Source organism: Porites lutea, chromosome 4 (genome assembly GCF_958299795.1).
Source record: "Porites lutea chromosome 4, jaPorLute2.1, whole genome shotgun sequence".
In the NCBI taxonomy this organism is placed as follows: Eukaryota; Metazoa; Cnidaria; class Anthozoa; order Scleractinia; family Poritidae; genus Porites; species Porites lutea.
The window spans coordinates 24179646-24206209 of NC_133204.1; the positions used below are offsets into that span (position 1 = coordinate 24179646).

Genomic DNA, 26564 nt, shown 5'->3' on the forward strand with positions numbered 1-26564 from the left:
TACTCAAAGATTAAAGAAAGGAAGGACTATCAGTTGTTTGGGGCCTTCGCCCACTTTTTATTGACAAGAAGAAAAAGATGCAGGAGAATTCTGGACGAATGTTGGCTCAAAATCATCTTGACAGCCTTATTTGCCTAATTTGTGGCAAGGGCACCCATCGAACGCGCCTTAATTATTTCCTCTCATATTAATTACTTTCTGTTACGTCAGCAATCTTCATTATAGATACAATAGCAGGCGGATGGAAGGAAAACTGCATATACGAAGTGAGTGGATTGAATAGATGTGCTTCTGTTAATCAAGGTACGATTACTTTTTTTGTTAATTCGGCGATTGTGATTCAACATTCAAAACTCTTTTGGCACCTGCCACGAAAGAAGATACTTCGTATACTTTTAACGACGCTCATTTGTAAGTGTTGTGAAGAAAAGGTAAACGATTCTTCAAAGTTAAGCTTCCAAGTAAAACATAGGAACCACTGAATTGAACAATGTCTTTTATTTACTATCATTCACAAGGGTAAATGAGCAAATTCATCAGTCTTTAGGGTGTCGTAGTATAAAACAACAGCAGCTAAGTTAAGCGCGCGCTCTTGGCCTTTTAGTGGGCTCGTGTTCTATAAAGAGCATAAGACTGACTGAAATATGCACGCGCAAATTGGCAATTTTATACCATTCAACATAGCAACGTTATAGCACCGACTTCATAAATTGAGAACTGAGATTGTTAAGGTTTAGTTTGTTTATGTCAAACGATCTTGTAACATGCAACTAGAGACAGAGACCTTTTACGTGATTCAACTTCCTTCAACGATTATCGCCACGCGTTTTTGGTCGACAGTAAACCGAATTAGGACATCATTTTTAGTGGATTTTCGCTCCAGGACAAGTTAGAAGGAACGCATCTCGTGGTTTTTTAAGGCTTTTATTAGAAGCATATAAACCTATATATGTTTCGGCTTGTATCCAATAGGCTGATTTAGCAACAGAACAGGAACGTCATTTGACGACGGAAATGCCCGCGGAAAGGACTAAACTAGACTTCCTGTGCCAAATTCGTCGCTCTGCCATTGGTCAAGCCAGTTGTTTAAATTGCGAGCGCAGTCGTCAACTGACTTTCCCGCTCTGTTGCTATGTGTATGTAGGGACGGAGGGGTCACAACGTTGGTTTGTGTGTATCAAGACAGAAAAAGAACCCTTACTAATCCAACTGTATTTTGAAACTGTTTGAAATGTAGTTAAAATGCATTTAAATGATTTAAAAACTATTTTTACCTCTGTTTGGGGTATCTTTATTTTTTTTTACGAATAAAAGCAAAATAGATATAGGAGTTTAAAATGTACTCGACATCTATTTGAATACTATTTATCCTAGTAATAGTTGACACTACAGCTGCCCCCGCTCTGTATATTGTCGGTTAATAGTATTCTTGCCCGTTGTGTAGCTGTTTGAAATATGCCGATTCATAATGAAGATGTTCACACCTAGTCCACACAATAGGTGAGATAAATACAGGAAATAAACGCAAGTTTCCATGCACAGTTTCGGTTCGATTTACACAGCTTTCATCAAAACATTCTCAGTTTCGAGAATAGTTTGTTCTAAACCTAGCCTGAAATTCATCCGATTGCTTCGAGTCGTTTTCTCCTCTCAACAACGTCTGAATCGACGGGCCGTTAATGCCGTCCAGTGACGTCACTCACTACCCGAAAACCGGGTAGTGATTTTGATTGGTTGATTGTCTAAACATTCGCATAATTATGTATAATTATGAAAAATTTTAGCGGGATTGTCGCTTGATTTTCAGCGGATCGCATCCCTGGCATTCTTTCGTGTAGTTCAAACATTTCGATAAGCTTAATCTTTATCTTAAACAGCAAAATTGCCCTTGCCTACGAAACTGAAATGCTAAATTGAACTGCGAATGAAGAATCATTGAGGAGAGTCGGTAGGTTTTTCATTTAGAGCCGCTTTGTGGTTTCGGCGGCCGGTGATTTTGTTTACGCGAAGTTTTCTGAGATCAATGTTATAATCTTCTTGCTATTTTCACCGTCAAGTGCAATGATTCTGTTAGCTTTTCTTTCTTGTTTCCTTGTTTTTTTTCTTCGCTAAGGACCAGATAGCTTCTTTTCAATTATAAAGTAAATCATTGTGTTTTTGACTAAGTGTTTCGTGTTTGTGTTTATTTCATTGCGTGATTGCGACCGAGTTTGATTATAGAATTCAGTACAACCGGTTCAGAGTTGTACTGCATGCAGTTGGTAGTTTGAACGTTAAACATGAATTACGATCGAAAAAAATAAAGCAATTCTGTGTCATGCAGACATTTCCAAACGATATTTCTCTGGTTGCCACTTGAAAATCGTGTTTTACTTTTTGCATGAATTAAAGCAAAGGTCAAGGAGTAGTGACGTCACTGGACGGCATTAACGGCCGGTCGATTCAGACGTTACTGAGGGAGTAATAACGACTCGAAGTAATCGGATGAAATTCAGGCTATTCTAAACCATAAGAAAAGATTTAATTCGAAGTTTAATTTTTCGCTATTTGTATTTCACTTTTATATTTAGTTCATTTTATTTGCCGGAAAGTAAGCCTTAGAAATTAAAAGGACGTTTGATAAATTCACGCTCGTGCATTCTTGTCTTATTTTAAACTTTATAGCGGAAGGACATCTGTGAGCAGGGAATAAGTCAGCACAGAATTTGATTGTCGGCGAATTTCTGCAATCGTCCATCGTTCTGTTAGTGATAAGCTAGCCGTTGAATCATTCACTCGTCTTGCTTGTTTCGCGCCGTGTCTTATTCCGGTCAAAGAAAGAGAAAGAGTGTCTGGCAAGGTTTCCAATCAAAGATTTGTGAACTCGTGTCTGGCAAACTCACTTAGTGTTAAAATATACACTGTTCTACGCACCTTATAACTTCATCTGCGCTTAACGAGTGTCTTAACAACTGCTCCACAGAATGTCGCTGATAATAGGCGTGGTTTACAGGCCACCAAATCAAAATTTGCGAGATTTTATGAATAGCCTGGATTCGTTGCTTGCAAGTATCTCTAAGGAAAACAAGATTTGCTATGTTTTAGGTGACTGGAATCTAGACTTAATCAACCACCATTGTCACGACACAACTGATCACAAGTCCGACAAGAATAACTTCTAACACGGCTACGCTAATTGATAATATTTTCTCGAATAATTTAAACAACTTATCTGTTAGCGGGCTGATGTTTTGTGATATATCTGATCATCTTTCGATTTTCACACTACTTCTTGATCAAAACAAGAACTTAAATAAAACTTGTTGGCTTCCTTTTCGTGACAAAAGTGGAAATAATGTCGCTAAGTTTAAAGATAGGCTTGCAAACGTTCATTCGGATGAATTATCTGAATGTAAAGATACTGATTGCGCTTATCGGTGTTTTCTTGATAAATACACTACCATTTACAATAAGAGCTTTCCTCTCAAAAAAGTGGAAGTAAAGAATGTTACTTTGAGCAAACCATGGATAACTAAATGTCTTCCTAAATCGGTTAGAAAAAAGAATTTATTATACAAGCGTTTCCTTGCTAACCCAACTCCATATCGTGAGAAACTTTACAAGAGTTATAAAAACAAATTGACACATTCCCTTCGCGTTGCTAAACGTCTTTACTACAATAAAAAGTTAGATGAATATAAATCAAATGCAAAACCAACTTGGAAATTACTTAACGATCTTATTAACAAGAAGAAAATTAAGTGTAAGTTGCCTTCCATCTTCAAATCTAATGAAGAAGAAATATTTAATCCTACTCATATAGCAAGCCGTTTTTGCGAGTATTTTACGAATATTGGACCTAACTTAGCTAAATCAATTCCGGCGTCTGACAAATCTCATCGTTCTTTTCTGAATGAAGGCTTTATTAATTCATTTTTTCTTCAATCGGCATCAGAACAAGAAGTCACCGAGATTTGTAGCAGCTTTCGATCCGGTACTGCTCCAGGATATGATAGTATTTCAGTGAATGTTGTTAAAGAGTCTTTTAACTTAATCTGCGCACCATTGACGTATATAATTAACTTGTCTCTTAATTCTGGAGTTGTACCCCAAGAGATGAAAATTGCATGAGTTATTCCATTGTTTTTTACAGACCCGTATCAGTGTTACCAGTTTTCTCTAAATTCCTAGAGAGAATCGTCTACAATCGCCTCATTAATTTTTTAAATAAATATGATATTCTTTCCCGGAATCAGTATGGATTCAGAAAAAATTATTCTACTGCACATGCTTTAATCCGATTGCATGTCAAGATCTCAAATGCACTTGATAATAAAAGGGTAACTTTAGGCCTATTCATTGACTTATCTAAGGCCTTTGATACAGTAAATCATGAAATTTTGCTCGACAAATTAGAACATTATGGAGTACGTGGTATTGCTTTACAATGGTTTAAAAGTTATCTATCTTGTCGAAAACAATTCGTGCAATATAATGGTTACAACTCTTCATCATTAGATATCACTTGCGGAGTCCCTCAGGAATCTATCTTAGGTCCCCTGTTATTCTTAGTATATATAAATGATCTATGTAATGTGTCAAAGGTCTTAGAGCTGATACTATTTGCTGATGACACTAATATCTTCTATTCGCATACTGATGCTTCCTATCCTATGGAAGTTGTAAATTTAGAATTGAAAAAGATAACGTGTTGGTTTTATACAAATAAGCTATCTATTAATGTTAAGAAATCTAATTTTATCATATTCAGACCGAGACAAAACAGGCAAACACTTGATCCAGCTTTTAATATTAGTAATTATTCGATTGCTCGTGTTATTAAGGAAGCTACTTTTCTTGGTGTAATTTTGGATGAACATTTAACATGGAAATCACATATACATAATGTTGCCCGGAAAGTGTCTAAAGCCATAGGTATAATTTATAAATCAATTTTTTGCCTTAATAATTCCTCCTTACGCATGGTTTATTTTAGCCTTATCTACCCATACTTATTCTACTGCGTGAGCGTCTGGGCATCGACCTACCCATCAAACCTCAGAAGATTAATCACACTTCAAAAACGGGTCGTAAGAATAATGTCGAGGAGTGCTTTCGATGCTCACACTGACCTCTTATTTAAAAATTTAAAAATTCTGAATCTTGAGAGTATCTACAAACTTCAAATAGGAAAATTTATGTATCAATACAGATCTGGCTTCCTTCCTTATAACTTCAATAACATGTTTTTGGTGACACGCCAGGTGCATTCTTATGGCACTAGAAGTTCGGAGCCTTTTTATTTACCACAATGCAGGACTAATATAAGAAAGTTCTCTATCAGTTTCCAAGGTCCTAAATTTTTTAACTCTCTTAGTTTTGAAATTCGAAATGCAACAAGTACCACTTCCTTTTGCTGTAAGCTGAAAGCATTCCTCTTATCATAAATAGTAATTTATATATATATATATATGTATTTTTTTTCTTCCTTTGCTCTTTTATTTTCTTTTTGTTTTTTTTTCTTTTTGTCATTTCGCTTTTTTTAGCCTAGAACTGTGATTAGTACGACTATCTAATATACTTATTTTAAGATTTACTGTAGCTCTGCCATTGATTTTCCCATGTGTAATTATGATAATATTTTGTTCTAATTATCTAACTGAGAGAGCCCATTCCTTATAAGCCCGGTGGCTTCTCTTGGGCTTCCTCGCCATGAGAGTTTAAGTAATTATATTTTATTTGATTTGTACAATTTTTGGCAAACAAAACAATAAACAATAAATAAACAGTAACGCAAAAGAGTATCGAAGTATGACTGCACAATTAATGTCACAAAATCTACCTATTGTAAGCTGTTCCTTCGGGATTTTTTGTGTTTTACGTCATCGTAACCATCATCATTAGCTACAGTCATCATTACCTACCGATTCCTCGCGGCCCCTGTTCAAGCAAATCGAGATTTTTTCTATATTGACTGTATCACTGTATATTTCAACTGTAAGTACTTTCCTTAATACACGCGCGAGTTACTAGAGTGCCTCCTCAAGATTTCGCCTTGTGGGCGAAATCCCTACGGGGGCAATAATTTTTATCAGGTTTTACCTGTATTTGAAACATATCTTGTTTCAAAACTACATTTGAAACAGATACTTAAACCATATTTTCAAAACAAGAGTACTGACGAGTACTCAACTACCTTTCAAATACCATAGTTAAAGTGTGATTTAAAAAGAATAACGAATAACATGCTATTTTCACAGTATTTTAGAGCAAAATACCAACTATCCCGATTTAAAAGGTATTTGAAATAAAAATCTGTTTCAAATATAGTTTAAACTGGCTGTTTTCAGTGCAACCGGCCGACTCGGTGGTAAAAAAGGAATTAAGGAACCGTGATTTTTTCAACCAAAACGTACCGAATCAACACTTTGCTGGAAAAAAAATATTATAGGGGATTCGTGTTTCGCTGAGGCTTATAAACTGAACACCTTTCTTCGATCTAACGGATCTGCTAGTATACTTGATAAGAGACAAAGTGACAATTACCCAAAGTTAATTTTTAAGCCTTCATCTAGCGCGCCGTTTGTTTCAAAATTATTGGTTGACGTGATGTTTGACGTGGCGTAACATGTCCTTTGAACTGTTCTTGTGATAAAATCTACTTACCATTGTTATTTTTCACCTTGATATCATTTTGCTACCGTTATGGAACATTTTGTACTTTGATATCATTTTAACCGACTGTGCTGGAACATTTTCTACATTAATATCATTTTACTACCGTCATGGAACATTTTCTACTTTGACCGCATTTTACTACCGCGATGGAATATTTTTTACTTTAATGTCATTTTACTACTGTGGTATCATCACAAGTTGGAAGTGCAGTTACAAGAAAAGGTTGTTGCATCGTTGCATCATGCTTGTAGTAAAGTAGATGGATCAAACAGTGCGAGCGACATTTTCTAGCTTGATGTCATTTACTACCGTGATGGGACATTTTCTAGTTTGATGTCATTTTACCACCGGGATGGAACATTTTCTACTTTGACCGCATTTACTACCATGATGGAACATTTTCTACCTTGATGTCATTTTACTACAGTGACATAATCGCTAGTTGGAAGTGCAGTTACAAGAAAAGGTTGTTGCGTCATGTTTGTAGTAAAGTAGATCGATCAAACAGTGCCAGTGACATTGTGAAATCTGTCAACTTGTTGATGTCTATAGAGTGGGGAAGACAGGCATGAAATGATGTCTAAAGAGAAACAATTGTCAAGTGTTTCAAAAGAACTGGGTTGAACAATAATGAAGTTGACGAGGAGGAAGATCTTTCAGGATTATTGCAGGAACTTGTTACGCAACGCTGCCGAAGAGTTTTTAGCGGCTGAAGACGAGTAAAATTGCTCTATCTAAACGCCTGGAACAGGCTAACTATCCAAGTGTTTATATATACACAGCTATACGCACCTTATAACTTAATTTGCGCTTAACGAGTGTCTTTTGGTCCATAACTTTCAAAACACAAGTACTCCATGGCTAAATGCCATATACACGAAAAGCCCACAATGCCGCCACAGAACGTCTCTGATAACACGTTACACAAAAGAGTATCGAAGTATGACTGCACAGTAAATGTCACAAAATCTACCTAAGCGGTCCCTTCGGGATTTTCTGTCTTTACGTCATCCTAACCATTTCGTACTTGCGGGCGCAAACAATAGAAACGTCATTATTACCTACCGATTCCTCGCGGCCCCTGTTCAAGCAAATCAAGATTTTTTCTTTATTGACTGAATGACTGTTTATTTCAACTAAAAAAGACAACTATAAGTACTTTCCTTAATATATGCGTGAGTTACTAGAATGCCTCCTCGGGATTTTCGCCTTCTGGATGAAACCCCTGCAGGGGCAATTATTCTGCAAATCCATGGCATATTATTTCCGAGATGTCACGCGCAACTGAAACCACGATTTCGCGAGCTGCGGTGATGTAACAAAAGCACGTGATAAGAAACAAACCACCCTTTGCCCATTTCAAATTGTTGCGCCCAGCGGTTGCGGCAGTAAGATGAGGGCTTGCGCTTGATTTTACTGTTTGTTACGATGTTACTGAACACGTAGATTTTGTTCTTATCACTAATCAAAAATGAGTATGACTCTCCAGCGAATAGTACTGGTGTACTTTGAAAGGATCGGGTTGTCGGCGGTGCACGCCTTCCAATAGTCATAATTCTCTTATGTGAGTATGATATAGATTGTTCTCTTTTCTTGCATAACATATTACTGAAACGTTTAAGTATTTGCCATATGAGAAACAAATGAACCGAAGGGTCGGTAGTAAACATTTATATATTTCTGGCCGTAGGTATGTCATTCAAAGCAATTGACTTGTGTTTAAAATGTTTAGGGGTTGCCAGACGTAACGCGATTAGTCAACTTTAGGACTATGCAATAATAATCAGGAGAGGGGCTTGACGGGAGGGAGGGGGAGAGTGTAAAGTAACACGCCAAGAGAGAGGGCGGCAGTGTCGAAATTTTGCAATGAGAAGTTAAGGGAGAAGTGATGTATAATTCTCGACAACATTTGATGTGTTCAAACGTAGAAAACCTACATCGGTGGAGAAATTTTTTTTTTGAAATTGGAAATCAGCTATGTTCTCCTTTATGCGTCCAGCCCATTTTCTGTATTCGTGTCAATCCGGTTGGTATAAAAACTCCCAAACGGCTGTTTCAGCTCCTGTGAGAAAGCAGTTGCGAATTATAAAGTCTCTCAGGGAAGCAAAAGTCGAAAGCTTTTCCAATTTAATGTTTTCAGTTTGGTGGACGACACCTGAGGGAAGGGGGGGTGGGGGGGGGGGGGGTCTGTACACAGGCTATATCATTGCGTACCGTCTGCCTTTTGAAGGTCAGTATCTCATGTAAGACTCCATACTATGTCCCGAATATATCTTACTGTTTAAACATGTTATTGTCTGTTTTTCTTGATTTTCATATGTTTTCCTATGTTTTCTCCTGGTTTCCTTTGTTTTTCTATGTTTTTCACTGTTTTCTCCTTTTTTTTCTGTTTTCCCCTGCTTTCCCATGTTTTCCCCTTTTTTCCTATGTTTTTCTCTGTTTTCCTATGTTTTCCCCTGTTTTCTCCTGTTTCCCAATGATTCTCCCTGTTTTCTTATGTTTTGCTATGTTTTTCTCTGTTTTCCTATGTTTTCCCCTTTTTTTTCTATGATTCCCCCTGTTTTCACCGTTTTTTTCACAATTAACCTCCCTTTTTTTCTTTGTTTCTTGACTGGTTTGTCCTTTTTTCGTTCTGATTTTGTCCATGACACGTCTGTTAAAAGGCGATTTGTAATTAGCGAGACCGCAATATCCCCTGGCTGGTGTGATTCGCATCTATTGACCAAACGTACTGCTTTCATTGGTCAACAAGTTAATGATGTAATCATATATTGTGAACACTTTCGGTTTCAGTAGCATGTAAATTAGAAAACAAGAAATGTTTACCGGAAAACCAACTTAATTATTTCTTGATTAAATGTTTATTAACAGAAATTGACTTGAGGAGCAAAGGAGAGACTTCGTGACATAGGATTTCTCAATAATAAAAACGAAGGAACATACGTTTTTGCATTATTAACTTAATTGCAGGAGGTACATTACAATTGGGAATAAACTTTGCATGCGAGTCATTTGAAAATATTTTCTTGCGCATTTGCAGTAGAAAAAGCCCTGCATACTCAGAAGAGTAGTTCTTGTTTGGAAGGAGTGAGAATTGTACGCTGTAATAGCTTGTGACAGATTGTTTTACTGGATTAAATATCTTCGTTGCATTGAAAGATACAGTCTTCTTGAACCTTGTTTGAACCTGCGTGGGGGGTATGATAATCCCCCGATACTTTTGCAGGCTCTGTCAACAGCAATGAGATTGCAACAATCAAAAATCCTAGTAGGGTCACAAAACCACATCGTATTCTTCCACGCGTCGAGCTATTACTAACGTTTTTGGGCATTTTAGTTTGTCAACGGGCTCCCGGCTTTTCGCTTGAGCCGATTGCATTTGGAGAAAAAGACAAAATAACAAAAATTTCTTTAAAACTGTTTAAAACAAAACCGCAAGTTGAAATATACATCCCGTACATCCGCATCATTTACGTCCCACTCTGGGGGGCGAAGGGGAGGGGGGTGGAGCGGCACTCAAGTGAAAGTTTGGGTAGAGGTGTGTTAGCGAGGCCTTCAAACCATGACAAAATCGTTCATTTCGCTAACCAGAGCTCATTTAACGATCCTGATTTATCTCGTTTATCATACAGAATTAATTTGAAAAAAAGATAATTACAATGAGTTGTTTGGAAAATTATGTAAGAACCAAAATTGTATACCGCTCATCACCCAGACACTTAGGCTAAATAAGGGATTGTGCCCCCTTCCCTTGCTCTCTTCCAGAGCCTTTCTTTTAGTTTTACTTATACACAGGCTACCATACATTCACGCTTTTTAGTTATTTCCTATATCAAGGAGAAAAAATTTCTATTTCCCATGTTGCTTGATTTTTGGCATCTGACAGCCGAGCTAGGGGCTGCTTTAACGGCAAAAATATGCAAATTGCCCAATATCCATAGATCAATCAACGAATCGTTCCATGTAATAATTCACCTTAATAATGATTCAATGCATGATGCACTTAAGGTGATTACGCAATTAGCTTATCTCAGTGTTCTGTTTACCAGTTCAGTTGAGCTTATTTCCTGAATACTCTCGTACTACTCTCGCACTATTCACCACTATTGCTTAAAGTTATATTCTACGTAGACTATTATAATGCTAAAGAGGTCTATTTCACTGTGCGATATGATTCTCCTTAATTCTTCTCTCCTTTTCTTTTTCTCCCTTGTTTGATAGAAGAAGATTAAAAAAAAATGAAGCAGGGAAAGGAAAGGCTCTATCTGGAGGAACGATCACTTGTCGACATGGCTTTAAAGTTAATTTCTTTGACCAATATTATTTGTTGCTCTGGTACTGTTATTCTGTCTAGATCCCGAGAGGGGGTAGGGGAGTACTACGTCCAAAAGGGGTACATTTTCAGGCTTCAGAAATATGAAAAGGTTGGGAATTCATCTTGGTCTTTACAAAGGCCCAAAAGGGCTAACTTATGCAATTTATGGCTATGAGAAAATCAAGAAAACGTTCTGGTTTTTAGATTCATTCTCAGTTTAAAGACAATGCATTTACAGGTTAAAAGAGATGCAAACTTCTAAACTAACTAGTATGGAAGGCGTACCATATGTCAATGAGGGGTACATTTTCTGCAAAAATTGGTATGTAAACAGAGATTCCTCGTATAAAACTTTACTGAGAGGGCGTGATTTTTACCTTCACTTGTTTGTACAGAAGAAAAAATAGGAAAACAGGGAAAAACAAATGAAAACGGGGGAAAAATAGGAAAACAGGGAAACCAGAGGAAAACACAGAAAAACACGGGGGAAACATAGGAAAACAGGGAAAAACATAGGAAACAATGGAAACATAGAAAAACAGGGGAAATATACGAAAACAGGAGAAAACATAGCAAAAGAGGGGAAAGCATAGGAAAACAGTGGAAAACATAGGAAAACAGGGGAAACATAGGAAAACAGGGGAAAACATAGGAAACCAGGAGAAAAACTAGGAAAACAGGAGAAAACGGGGGAAAACAGGGGAAAACAGGAGAAACCAGGGGAAACATTGGAAAACGGCGAAAAACATAGGAAAACAGAGGAAAACATAGGAAAACAGGGAAAAACATAGGAAAACAGGAGAAAACAGGGGAAAACATAGAGAAACAGGAGAAAACAGGGGAAAATAACACTTAGACAAGTAGTTGAAGTTGCTTCCAGTAGTTAATACTTGATGTCTCAAGTGTTTATAAAGTGCAACACGACTTCACATCTTAACAGGAGCCCATCAAATGGAGCCTCCATCTCCATTAATTTCTTGAGTCAACCCTTTCCCGAGTAGATTTATAAATAGAACGGCTTGTTTCCCGCGAAAAGTGTCATATTTCCGTGAGTCTCGAGCTCGTATGTCACCGTGGAAAAAATGAAGTTGGATGAAGTCGAACTCAGAAGCCCGTCCTTCGACCGTTTTCCTTTTTTACTATACGTCCATTTTTACAATTTTACAGCTGCTGGGATCTGGGTATCATGACATAAAAGTTAATGAATTACCCGACTGAGACTGAGCATGAAGCGATGGGACAAAGGTAGCGAACTGAGGGTCACGGAAAGGTTATCTTTGCGAGTGTTTTTTTTTTTGCCGTTTTACATCCCACATTTAAGCATGCACCTTGAAAAGAGTCGATGATTAAACGTTCTGTGGACGATTTGGAACTTTTCGATGATCAGCGCCGAAAAAGTGCCAGGATCATTTGATTTTTGTCATCACCGTGGAGTGGATTTCGCCAGTTAAGCACCGCATGCAAAAGCGATGACCTAAGTAGCAACTAACGAGGAATGCCGTTCAATTCCGAAATTCGAGAAATTGCAGTCTTCCTTTACAACTGACTTGTATCACCATGAGAGTTGCCCGATAAAACTGGCACTTGAAAAGTTGAACAGAGGACAACAGTTGCTCGACCGTGAATAATTTGCTAACGGAGGAATTTGTGACATCGCGCTCCAGTCTAAAGACCGACTTATCTCAAGAAAAACAAAATGCATTGTATCTGCGCCAAAAGAATTATGACTGACTAACAGGACAATTCTCAGCAGTTAATGCAGAAGTTTAGGCTTAATTCTTTCCGCCGAATTCGCATCTGTGGATCACTTTTTTGCGAGAAAACAATGGCTGGGCCCGGCGTTACAAAACATAGCAGGGAATCATCACACTAGCTGACGGACAAAACAACCACAAGGACTAGAAGTATTTATTCAGTTAAACGCATTTCGGAAAAAAAAAGAGCCTTGAAAAACTAGAAATTTGATTAATACTGAATCATTTAGCCGAAATAAGAACCTAAACGCTCAAAAAAATTGGCGAAGGAAAACGAATCCTGTCAGAACTACTGACTGCAGGTAGTAGTTAATCATTATGCATGTAACAGACCAGCTTCTTGGCCTCTAACTGTGAGACAAGCAACCAAAATGAAGATTAACATAGTCAGAGTGTAAGACTCTCCACAGTATAAGCTACCCACTAGAAAGAAAATCTCTGAGCGATGAAAACGCAAAAGTCACGTTTCACTAGCTTATGATTGTGTTTGGCCTGTCAACACCGAATTTCCTGCTGTTCGATGAAGTACAATAGCAGTGTCATTTCGTCGTTGTGATTGGCTCTTCCCACCGTGGACGCGCGAATTCTCCCCTGGGAACCGTTCTAATTATAAATCTACTCGGGAAAGGGTTGACTCTAAGGGCATGTATGGGAGATGGAGGCTCCATTTGATGGGCTCCTGATCTTAATTAACAACTGCGAAAATCTATCAATTAAATACATACAACAAAGTGAATCCATTTAACCGTATAGTTCCTCACCAGTAATAACAAGATGCTGGCAAACGTAACGCCTCAATACACCACAAAACAAGATTTTCCCGCTACAATATTTTCTCATCCTACACAGGTTATTTACTTTTTAATATGCGTGCATGTCGTGCATAATTACTCGAAAATCAAAGGCCTCGATTCGGGAAAAATTACATCATTGCCAAACTTACACGCGTCATTTCAGTCATCGCCGAAATTAAACCGCATGCTCTTCACGAGACTGATTTGCATACAATGAAAGCTGTCACTATTCTCATCCCCAGTTTCCACGGTCTCTGCTAGGAACGCCTGGCCTACAATGAACGATTTTCCAGTTATGCGCAAGGGATTATGGGATCGCCAGGGGGCCAACATTGCAAGTCGCTGCAAAGAAATGTATGACGTGGAGTTGTTTCTCCGTTAAAAAAGGCAGTGTCTTTGGACACAGAATGCTGCATTTTGCCGTGATTTTGTGAGATGCGGAGGAGGCTAATTTTGGCGCGTTGAAATTGTAAGTTTTTGTGGGATTGATGCGATCAACTCCAACGATAAACACTCTTTCTTGCGAAAAGGTCGACTGTGGAATTAACCGAATGGTCTCCAAATATATAGTACTAACTTAGGTATAAATGAGCAGGGAATGCGGACTCATTTAAGACTTTCCAGTTGTAGGTCACTTGAGCTAATATTTACAACGAGTGTAATTACACTCGGCTTGGCTACGATCACAACGCTGCGCCGATTTGTGAATTTGTGAATTTGATATGTATTAACTTTTAAAACAAAAACATCTTTCCCACGTTGGTATATTAATTTCTTCTCGCCAAAAAAAATTACAAGCAAAATGTTTTTTCATGATCAAGAATAACAATGAGTTTTAATGCCTTTTCCAATCATTTTGTGGGAAGATAAAGAATCTCTGAATTTCGCACATCAATTTATTTGCACAATCACTGTGACGATGTTGTAAGTTCCAGGCCCTCGGGTCTCAGGATAGGTAAAGTTCCCGGATGATAGCGCGCTTTTCTGTTCTGTAATCACATGTAGCCGACGAAGCCTTTTTCCTGTGATTAAATGAGTTGTGTTCTTTAGCTTCTGTCAAGTTCATTGTCTCACACTTACGTTACATGGTGTCAGAAGTAACTGTGCCGAAAATGCCCCCTTGTACTCGTGGAAGGAGAGGATTTGGTGGGTGTTGTGGCGTCATATTTGTGATCTTACTGTTTATTTCTTCGCGCTGTCTTCGTGGTGAACTGAATATGCCAAATCCGAGTGAGGGAGAAAGTCCTACTACTCCTCAAAATTTGACGGGTACTGAACCCGCTGTGATCACTGTGCCTGTAAATATACCTCTGCCGAGAAAGCTAGGCTTAAGCGGTGGAAATCTGGCGGTGAAGTGGCAACGCCTTAGCCGAGCGTGGTCGAACTATGAGATCGCTGCTCAACTCAAAGACCCGAAAAATCCGGACAGGAACAAGGAACGAAGGACCGCAACTTTGGTCACCTGTATAGTCCCAGATGCGTTGGATGTTATCGATGCAATGGACTTCAACACTAAAGACCAAAGAAAGGATCCAGAGATCCTTCTCACAAAGATGGAGAAATATTGTATTGGGGAATGCAATGAGACTTACGAGAGGTTTGTTTTCTAACCGTAGGGACCAGGACACAAATGAATCAGTTGATGCCTATGTCACAGCATTGAGGAAGCCTACCTAGACTTGTAATTATGGGTCGCTCACAGACTCACTTATTCGTGATAAAATGGTGGTTGGAATTAGTAATAATTCTGTTCGCATGGAACTCCTTCAGACAAGTAAACTGAACATAAGTCAATGTATACATATGTGCAGATCATCGGAGACTTCAGCGATACAGCTTAAAGCTATAAATCAGGAAGACGTTCGCTGTGTGAAGGAGGAGAAAAAGTCTCCGGCTGGGAGAAACAAGACTGGTCCACCAGCCAAACCCATCAGTGATTCATCAGGTAAACGAATGGTTTGCAGGTTTTGTGCAAGACAACACCCTTTTGCTAAAAAAAAACTGTCCTGCATGGGCAAACTCATGCAAGAACTGTGGTTAGCCTAATCATTTTGCTGTTTGCTGCCAATAATCAAAGAAAAAAGGCTTATCTAAGGAGTGTGAATCTGAAGATGAAGAGTATGTAGCAGTGATTGCAGTTGAGGAACAGCTCAATACTGTAGCCTCAGCTGGCAACCCTAACCGAGTGTTTGCAACCCTACTTGTCAATGGAAAAGAAGAAAAGGTCCAGCTAGGTAATGGATCAACTGTAAACATTATGGCTGATAAAATAGTGAAAAACCTGTATGGAGAGAACGGACTGGATGACATGGAGAAAACATCAGTGACCCTGGTTATGTACAACAAGTCAGAAGTTAAACCTGTGGGTAAGAAACGCTTCAAGGTGGTGAACCCAAAGAACAAGAAGAAATACGACATCGATTTCCTTATAGTTACTGGCGCATGCAAGCCCCTTCTTAGCTTGAGAGTTAGTGAGCACCTACAACTGCTGACTATTAATAAACAAAATATACTTGCCATGGACTGCAATGCTGTTGAGAGTGGACTTTTCACAAAGGAGGATTGCCTCTCCCTGCACAAAGATGTTTTCTCAGGAGAAGGGAAACTGGAAGGACAACTCACATCTGGAGATTGACCAGACTGTACAAGCGGGTCAACTTTCAACGAGGAGGAGGGTGCTAATTGCCCTGAAACAGCCGCTAAAACAGGAATTGGACCGGTTGTCCAACATCGGAGTGATTCAAAGAGTTGATACTCCCACTTCTCAGCAGTTGTAGTAACCACAAACAACAATGGTAAAGTTAGACTCTGTATTGACCCGAAGCCTCTTAATCAGGGGCTTCACAGAAACCATTATCCCTTGCCCACGATAGATGATTTTCTTCCTCTGCTTTCAAAGGCTCGCGTGTTCACAGTATTAGACGCCAAAAATGGTTTCTGGCATATCCAATTGGATGAACCAAGCAGTCTTGCAAGCACGTTTGCAACACCTTGGGGGAAGATATCGCTGGCTGCGAATGCCGTTTGAATTGTCTCCAGCTCTGGAGGAATTTCAGAGGCGAATTGATGTGGCACATGAAGGGCTACCAGGGCAGAAGGCTATAGCAGATGACATCCTCGCCTTTGGATCAGGGGACACAGATGAGGAAGCCTTTGAAGATCATGACGGTAATTTACCTTTTACCACTAATTGCTATACTAACTTTTTTGAACTGGACGTGTTAGTGTCCAGGACCTCCAAAGAGGTTATTGCTAAGCGGAAGCCTCATTTTGCAAGATATGGTCTGCCAGATAGTCTCATTACCGACAATGTGCCGTAGTTTGACTGAAGTGAATTTCAGAATTTTGCGAAAGATTTTCAGTTTGAGCACATCAAAACGGCCCCCAGGTACCCTCAGTCCAATGGAAAAGCGGAAAACAGTGTCAAGACAGCGAAGTCTATCTAAAAGAAAGCTGCAGATTCTGGTTACGATCCACATCTGTCTCTACTGAATTTTAGAAACACACCATCAGAAGGAATGGATAGTTCCGCGGCAGAGCGTCTTCTGTCGCGAAGGACTCGCTCTTTACTACCCTTGGCTAGTCAGCTGCTTCAGCCAAAAGTTGTCCCTGACGTGGCACAGAAATTGCAAAGTGGGAAACACCAGCAAGCTGTTTACTATGACAGAGGGTCTAAAGAAATTGCAACCATTAGCTAAAGGAGATGTGGTACGAGTTTTGCCTTTGCCTGGTCAGTCTAAATGGTTTAAGGCTCAAGTGGAGGATCAGGTAGCGGTACGATTCTACAATGTTCGCAAAGAAGATGGAAGAGTCTATCGCCGCAACAGCTCTCGTCTCTACAAGGTTCCAGAAAAATACCAAGGAATGTCAGATGATGAATCAGTGCAACCAGAAAGAACAAGCCGGAGTCCAATGCGATCTTAATTGGCTTCTTCCGTTTATTTTTGGCTGGCCTGGACTTAAATTTACAGTGACATACAGTAATATGATGTTGTGGTAAACTCGAGACTATAGGAAACCCCAGAGCCAAAAGTATCCAAATCTATGACATCGCTTTAATATTTACTCAAATTTGTGCTCACGTTAGACAATTTTAGAAGTTTTCAATGGACGCAATATGTGGAGATTTCATAGTACGCTGATCTATCGAACACTGAAGGAATTTTTAAATGCCAAGATATTTAAAAAATTCTTCTTGCAGATTTTGTAATTGTGCAGCAGAAGACAAGCACCCAAAAGTATACGTATAGAGAAAAGTTTTTCCAAAGAAAATGCAGATAAGGGCTGAAATTCGATTTAGAAAACGTTTGTGACGTCATTGTCATACGATATTTATTCCAATCGCCCAAAATATAATATTATAATAAAGCTTAATCTATGTGTAATTAAGTGTAATACATGTGTTATAATGGTTTTAAAATAAAGATCAATTTGTTAAAGTATAAGAGATTCAAAGATGGAAGTTTTATTTCCAAAATAACTGGGTCGAGCCACCTTAAATTCTTGGTAAATAAACAGAGGGATTAACATACTGATGCGAATCGAGACTATCAGGGCAGTCTGCTCATCTTGTTGGAACTTGTAGTATCGAAGATTCTTCTTGTCTGTTCTGAAAGTTATACTACATCACTTGTTTCTTAATGCTACCTACCTAGCTTGAGTTCTGAAATTGCAGGGAACTGAAGCAAGTAAAAATTTATTTGGAAAATTTGAGAAAAATTTATAACACTCTATGAACGTCATTGTTGGGTTGCTTATGATAAAAATTTTGATATGTGCTTGATGTGGAAAGGTTCGATAGATCGCCGTTTCTACAGATTTGAATTTAGATACTGCAGGGTATATATACCTTGACGTAAAATAGTGGTAGATAAATACTCTGCTAATTATATGTCATTGACGTTTAAGGCTTAAATTTTTGTTCAATGCTTAAATACAGGACAAGTAGTAAATTCTTCTCGGAGTTTTTAAAAGTGCTTTTTTCACACGTTATTAGCGGAGTGTCAGGGGCCCAAAGCGGAGCCCATTTATAACTGTAGAAAATGGAATGGGGACTCAAATGGTTTTCCCATAATCATTTTGCTGAAAAATACTTAAAATATGCCCAAATAAATAGCGACAGTACCTATTTGTGTTCCTGTAGACAGTAACTTTGAGGGAATCAAGGCTGAAAGTGTCCAAAAAATGCAATTTGTCCGCAGAGAGGGTGTGTATGGAAGGTTAGGTAATATTTGTGCTTGACGACTTATACTATGGAAACTAATCAATCCAATGTCTGGGGAGGGACCTAAACTTTAGTCCTACATAATCATTTCTCTCTGCAGGTCAGTTTTGTTGCTTTAACTACAGTGAATTGGTGTCCACTATTTTTATGAAACTTCCGTTACTGATCTGAGGGCAGATCACAGATGGCCTAGAAATAAATATCAAGAATGGTTCGGGTAAATATTACTTAAGTTTGCTTTTTCGGTTCGCAACGCATAATATGAAGAGCAAAAACCTGTGGAAAGAAATTGAATCTCAGAATAGCAAGATTTAGGGTGAACAGTTAAGGCTGTAACTTCCATTAATGCAGTAGGAAAAAATGAAAAGTGAATCGTGTCGATTTTTGTGGTGACGGAGGAACTAGTGAGGATTATTATGGAGTATGTTTGGTTTTTCCGCGTTATTAATTTCACTTAAAGATGTAACAGAAAAGGTAGAATTTTAATCTCTGTTACTGTAGCTTCCGTTACCAAGAATTTGTCCGGTCTCTAAAACATGGCATAAACGTCAGGTAAATTTCAGGAAATACTGTCACACGATTGTCCCATCAATCAAACAACGCAAGCTATTATGATGTCTGGTGCAGACATAGGTAACCCTCATAGGTAACCCTCCCACGTGTTTCATTGGTAAGACACCTCTCTGTCAAGTGTCATAAGGGAATTATCTGAGTTTCTTGTTTCGCGGAGTTTTCTTGCACAGTTTTAAGAAGTTTATTTTTCCTTGAAGTATTTCTAGGCAATTTAGGAATATAAGATGAATTTGAGACGGGCATTTTGAACATTTTAAAAATGTTATTTAAAGTAACGGAGGTTACACTAAACAGGATTTGGTTTATCGGACGCTGTTTTTGCTAGTTCAACCCTCTTTTCTGTGAATGTACTTTACAATATTCATTACAATTCTTGTATGAATTCTAACATGCTATAATGTATATATTATTTTTTTACTTTCAATTAAATTTTTTTTGCTCATTTTCTACCCAAAAATTCCAGAAATTTCATAAATTTTTTTCAGCATTAATTCAATTCAATTTAATAAGTTATATGCATTGTTATTTACGACGGTCTGTAATCCTAAAAGTGAGTAGTTGGAAGAGAAATGAAATATTACCTTCCTTCTGTAACTTCCGTTAGCGAAACTTATTTGATAATCGTTTCTATTAGATCTCATGTTTCCAAACCATAACACAAGTAAACAACCCTTTCTTTCCTACACATTTAGCAAAATAATGTTTAGTCTGACGGCTTTTCTACAGAAATAACAATAAAAACAAATCAGTAATTTTATATTCTCAATAGTTTGTTACGTCAGACCAAAGTATACCATGGCAGAACGACTGTACTTTTTCACTCCTTGAGCCACTGACTTAACTAAAATGTAAAACTTAGACCTTAGCCTGCCGGGGATTTCATTTTAAACATTTTAGAGTAAACTAAATTGAAAAAAAAGACTAGGGATATAACGCAACGTTTTACTGTTTGAAGCCATACAAAATATCACACTACACGATATTAAATAACAGGCTACAACTTTTAACAAATAAAAGATTTGATGACCAAATTTTGGTTTCTCACCCTTCAATAATACGTCTTTCATTTAAACTAACTACTTGTCTGATTTGTTGACCTTCGATTTTTCGAAAAACCGTGGCACATTTTATCCACTTAAAGTGGATTGGGTACATAACTTAAATTACCGACATTCTGAGAAAGGCTATTGATAATAACCTGTACACTTGTGACGTCTTTTTTTTGTCTTTTTTAGCTTGGGGCAGTGCATATAAGACCCACATAAGGAAAATACAAGTAAAACAGAATCATATTTTTAGAGTATTCCTTTTCGGCTGACGGGTGAGTGGGGATGGGTGGGTTTGTGTGCTCGTCATTAATGTAACTTAATTTATAATTTCATTTATCTATTCCATTTTTTTTTCTTTTTCACCTGCTCACACACTGACTTCAGTTGGATATTAGGAGCTAACTAGAAAACCTAACAGTTTATTTAGGTTCCCGGTTGCACTTTTCATTCTCTTATGCTGTAAAGTTATAACCCGACACACATTGTCAGTTATGTAAAGTTAAAATTGGAATTTTCACCATGAGATGAATAAAGAATTATTGGATTAGTAACCACTTCAGGGGCAACTAACGCAGTTGCTTGAGTTAAAGTCTAGACGGAAGTTTTATTTTATGTTCGACTTACTACAAAATTTTCGGAAATAAATTTCTAAGGCTTTACTTTTTGCTTGGCCATGCTTTCTGTCATACTCCTAGAACAACCTAGTTTCCCCCCCTGCTTGGTCAAAATTTTTAAAGGTGAATTCATGAGTGAAAAATTGTGCAGCATCTACAAATTTGTTTGCCGACAGTCTACTTGCTGACAACTGATGCCTTTTTACAATGCAGTTAAGTTTTAAGATTATTGTGTTCTTGTATTGCCACCAAAAAACGAAATGCGACTGCAGTCATGTTTTTTGTTTTTCAAAACTGGTTTTTTTATTTGGTTTTTCGTCGAGGAAAGTGCCGCAAAGGGATTCATCAATGGCTGCGTTTGTGACAGTTCATGCTGGCTCTTACGGCGGACAACAAGAAATTTCATTCAAATTTTAAATTGTTCGTGTTCTTCTGCTGTCGCCAGTGGCGGCAAGAGAGAATGAGCTAAGAGGTCGAATTCCCCATACATGAACAGGAGGGCAATATGTATTCGCACGCATGCATCCGCTGAACGACAATAGCGTGGGCGCATTAAATATGATGGCGGGAAATCGAAGAACTGGCGTAAACTTACAGTCCTGTTAGAAGCCATTTCGATGGTGCTTTGAATACTGCACTTTCCAACAACAAAAAAATGTTCTCCATGAAAAAAATCTGACGTTTTCTACGCAGGTTTTCAGTTGTGGATTTTAAAGACTCAATACCAAAAATGAGTGTTGCTTTTTACGTCTAATCACTGAGGAAGAAATGCATCGTAGGAATGTTCAGCTGCTTTAAGAAGAGCGAAAAAATGTTTTACTACGTGAAGTTTATTAATTTGTGTGATGTCTCATGTTAAACTGATCGCGGAGACACGTGTTAATATTTAGCACAAAACATGAAATCTGCGGGGTTTTGAGAAATTTTTCGCGGAAATCATATAACAAATATTCCACAGGAAATGAAGAATGGATTCAGTCTGAGACAGCAACAACTACAAGTGATTATGTACTACGTACTTTGAGTTTTTTATAAGTTCACTTGCAGACAGTACAAATGCACCCCGAAAAAACGAACAATACTTTCTTTCGTCTTTAACTCCATAAGATACGAAGATTTTCGCTACGCTACTATTTTGAAGCGACTCTTGAGTAACAGCTCCGGTGTGCCACAATCAATTTCTTATCATTAATTCATAGTTGATGGCAGTAGTGAAGATTATTTTCCGCCACAAACTTGATCGGTATATAGACACCCAATCTTTTTTTGTGTGTGTTGTACTAACACTTCATGATTGACGAATTTTGAAATATCTAAAACAGTTGGAATTTCTTCTGTTGCAATTAGTCCCAGGTTAACCTACTTTTTTCCACAGAAAGACTGGACTACAGGTCGAGTACACGACCAAAATCTATGAAAAACTTCCAAATAACATCAATCCGCCTAGCCAGCACAATCGTAGAATACATGATACGTCAACTCTTGTATATAAGTCTTTTCACGGTCTGGCCCCCAGTTATATTAACGTGCTGCTGGTAGAAAGAAATTCTTCCTACAATTTGCGTGTTTAACACTCTCTTAGTATTCCCACAGTTCAATCGACCAAATATGGTTTACACTCCTTTTGCTACACTGCCAGCAAATATTGGAATATGCTCCCAGAGGTACTCAGAACTGCTGAATCATCACATGCTTTCAAATCAAAAATTAAGAGCATTAGCTTTGATAATAAATGCTGCTCCTTTTGTAATTAGTTTTAATTTTTACTAGTTACCGTAGTCACAATGTATATAATAATTTTCTTGTTTCTACATTATCTTAAACTTGTACATAATATATAGTATTACTTTATTCTAATTACCTTTGTCATTTATTTTGTTTTTGCTTTTCCTTCGGAGATATTAGCATTAGTTGATGCTATCTTTTGAAATTCAAAGTGAAATAAAGTTTTGATTTGATTTGATTGATTTGATCCGTTCGAACACACACGACCAAAATCTTTCTCAGGTTGAAAACACGACCAAAGTCTTTCTCAGGTCGAACACACGTCCAAAATCTTCCTCAGGCTGAACACATGACCAAACGGTTCCTCAGGTCGAACAAACGACACCAAAATGCTCCTCAGATTGAAAAATTCAACTAAACCATGTGCTTGTTTGCATCATTCGGACGTATCCTCACCAGCGCGCTCACCCCTTTTTTTCCTTCTCCCCAAACATGTTAGAAATGTAAAAATATTATAGGAAGGTTAAAAAAAAATAAATAAAGCCCTCTCTGGCTTGCTGGTATATCGGAAGATAATGCCCTTGGCTGAGAGATCCTCCTCAAATTTTTTCGAACATTCTCCGGCTAATTATAAGTTTTCGCATTATCCTCCGATACACCAGTCGCCGGAAGGGGTTTATTTACTAACTTGTCTAGGTTTTATGGCAGCCGAGTGAAGTCACCTTTCGGCGAGTCTAGTTGCAGGATCGATGAGCGTCGATGTATTTGCTGTTACCGTTTAGCACTGATCATTGACAACCGAAAAATTTACGTGGCGCAATCACCTTAGCATCTTCTTCCGAGCCCTTGACGAGGCGCAATTAAGATCCCCACTATCGTGATATTCGTGAATCTAGATATATTCGTATATCTATCTTTCGTGCCATTCATCATTTTTAAAATCACCGACTTATATCTCGCATACTGATTAGCTAATTTTTATTATCAATTAGGGGACAGACACAAGATACATGTTTCATGAAGTATTTTCATACATGTCTTTATACTCGCATGAATACATGTAGGGGGGTAAAAATCGAAAGCGACAGTTCTCCTATTAGTGATTAGCCTGCGAACAGCAGACGTATTTCCGGTTGTCGCTTCTCTCCCTCCGAAAAATAGCGTCTGCAAACCCGAGCGGCAAAACGATTTTCGTGACGTAAAACCTAGCTTTTGTTTTGATGTTGGCCGATCAGATCAAAGGATAGAATACAGCTCGAGTGACTTCTCGCGACCTCGCGCGCTGAAGTGTTTTGGAGTTCGGAGAGAGTCACCAAATCCTCTTTGGAACGTGAATTTCACGACCATAACAAGGTTCTCTTCGACGTTGAATGCTGACTTCTTTACGAAGCAACTGCTTCTTAAGCTATGTATGGAATTTGGGCCTTTGGTTTCGCTTTATAAAATACGGTAGTACGTGCCAGAAACAAAATAATCGCTAAAGCGAAAGGAAAGTAACATAGCTTAATGACATTGAGCTCAGACTTATTTATTTCAATTTAACCAGCGCTGACAAAGGGTGGTGAATCAATTATACAGACACATCCTTGACTGATTCAGAAATCTCTGACAATCGCTCGTTAATAATTCTAGTAACGCCACAACACAATGGTCTGAAATATTATAAAGCTGGGCCAAACCCAACGTGAAATAAATAGTTACAGCACTAAATTGATCATAATCAAGATGACATTTCAGCTACGTCGCTTCGACTCATCTTACAAAAAACTATGGAAATTAAAACCTTGAAAAAAACATGTATTTAAAGAAATATGTGAACAAATATAAAATGCTTTCGATCTGATCAAAGTTCTTTCCGAACCAAGAAGCAACCACGCGTGGGAAATCAATTACCACACGTCCTAGTTTTCAAAGATAAAGGGTATCTACTAAAAAATATCTAAAGCGGCAAACGACAAACTATCGAAGAGTTCTCCAAAGCGTACTTTCCTGCGAGGAACCAGAAAGGAACAGAAGCAACAAAGAGCATGATGCGTCTACTGTCATTAGGACATTTATCGTTTCGAATATGATCAAAAGAACTAGGTGTGATGAATCATTGACTCCGTAAGCAAATAGATAAAAAATGTTCTCTAATTTTTTCTTCAATATGAATCTTCTTAATGCATATTTCATCAATCAGTCCCACAATCCTGGCAAATTAACTTTCTTAAACACGTCGTTCTGAGAAAAAAGGGCGGCTACACAAGCTACGTCGTCCTTTCAATTTCGACTTGTAAACGTATCCACAGCGCACGATCTTGCGAGAAGTCTCGTGAGCTAGTTCTTTGATTTTAAGAGCTAAACCGTGATTGGCTAAAAAGGTTTTACGTCACGGAAATCGTTTTGCCGCTCGGGTTTTTCGGAGAGACAGAAGCGACGACCGGAAATGCGTCTGCTGTTCGCAGGCTATTTAGTGATGGGTTAGTGATTTTCTTTCATGTTTTAAATATTCTAATTCCATACATGAATACGGTGAACCATTTGTGTAAATCTATAAGGGCGATTTATACATCCGTTCAACTCCTTGTGGGTACCCCTATAACCATGCAATGAAAGACCACCATTTTTTTGCAGGATCTGAAGACGATACTGTCGAAACTGAACGACCTTTTCATTCGGAGAATGAAAGAAATTTGAGGTATTTCAGCTTTTGTATTTCCTTTGGCCAAGTAAAAAAACTAATACATATCATCTTATTGCCACTTTTGGGTATTTTCAGTAATTGTCCTTTGCGGAAAATGTTGCGAGAATTTCCCGGACGACGATTATCGTCTCTAACTGATCTTCGAAAGATTGAAATAAACAGGAACCTCAACCTAAATGTTAGTAAAAGCCAGGAAAGTATCTCCATATCAAAAAGTGATATCTCTTATGATGAATCCCACCTGCCAGATGTTTGGGAAAACTACGAGCGAAGAAAAATGGTAAGAGTTAAGATCAGTAAATAAAAGCTAAACCTAAAAAGCTGAGACTATTCTAACATGTTTGAGAGCTGACGAAGTCCGCTCAGCAAGTCCAAACACAACGCACATAGTCGCCCGTTTTTGGTCACGTCAGTCAAGGGCCCGTAAGGGGGATCCCAAAATGTTCCAATTGTACAACATTCGCCCCTAACACGATTTAATTAGTCGTTGTGGCTTTTTAACTTTACTGGCTGTAATGGGAGTTTGCGAATTTTTCTCTGTCGGTCTCTCTTACTAATTTCATTGGACTTGGCGCTGCCTCCTCGGATGCAGGTGCCAATGGACTCGAGAGAGTGTCACGAGGCTGGGTACTTTTGAGAGGGGCCCTTGTGCTTGGCGTCCTGAGGGGATCATTTGGAACAGGGATGATCTGTCTTCTAATTCTCCTGTAAGTAAGTCCACATTCATCTTCCAGCAGGTACTATCTCAGCAAAAATTCAGATTTGCGCCATTCCCTTTCACCATTTGGACGAAACCGTCCTTGTCCCCAACTTCGAGAGAAGGCAAATCTCTTCACTGCTTGTCGTAATTAGACTTGGCATTACGCTGTTACTGATGAAGCGGTTTCAGAACGTGATCATGGCCTACTGGCTGAGATAACAAGAGACGTCGATGAGTTGCTATCATTGTTCGAGTGCGTCGACTTATCAGCAGCTGCGCAAGTGTAGCTAAATGTTGTGGGTCGTGGGTAGGAGCCGTGGGTGTGGGCCGTAAGTGTGAGTAAACGTCGTGAATGAAAATATAGGAACTAAAAATTAAAGGGAAAAAAGTTGTAAAATTCACGAGACGAAGATTTCTGCGTACCTAAAGCAGGCTAAACGAAAAATGTCTGTGCAGCTGTTTTTATCAAGTAT

General features: G+C 38.4%; 1 long non-coding RNA gene across 1 annotated transcript; it reads left to right on the plus strand.

Moving 5' to 3' along the window:
- The first annotated feature begins 236 nt into the window (after positions 1-236).
- LOC140934897 (uncharacterized) lies at positions 237-25625 on the plus strand. Its single transcript, XR_012165135.1, has 3 exons — positions 237-303; positions 25322-25385; positions 25467-25625. It is a non-coding gene; the product is annotated as an uncharacterized lncRNA (long non-coding RNA).
- Positions 25626-26564: the final 939 nt, after the last annotated feature.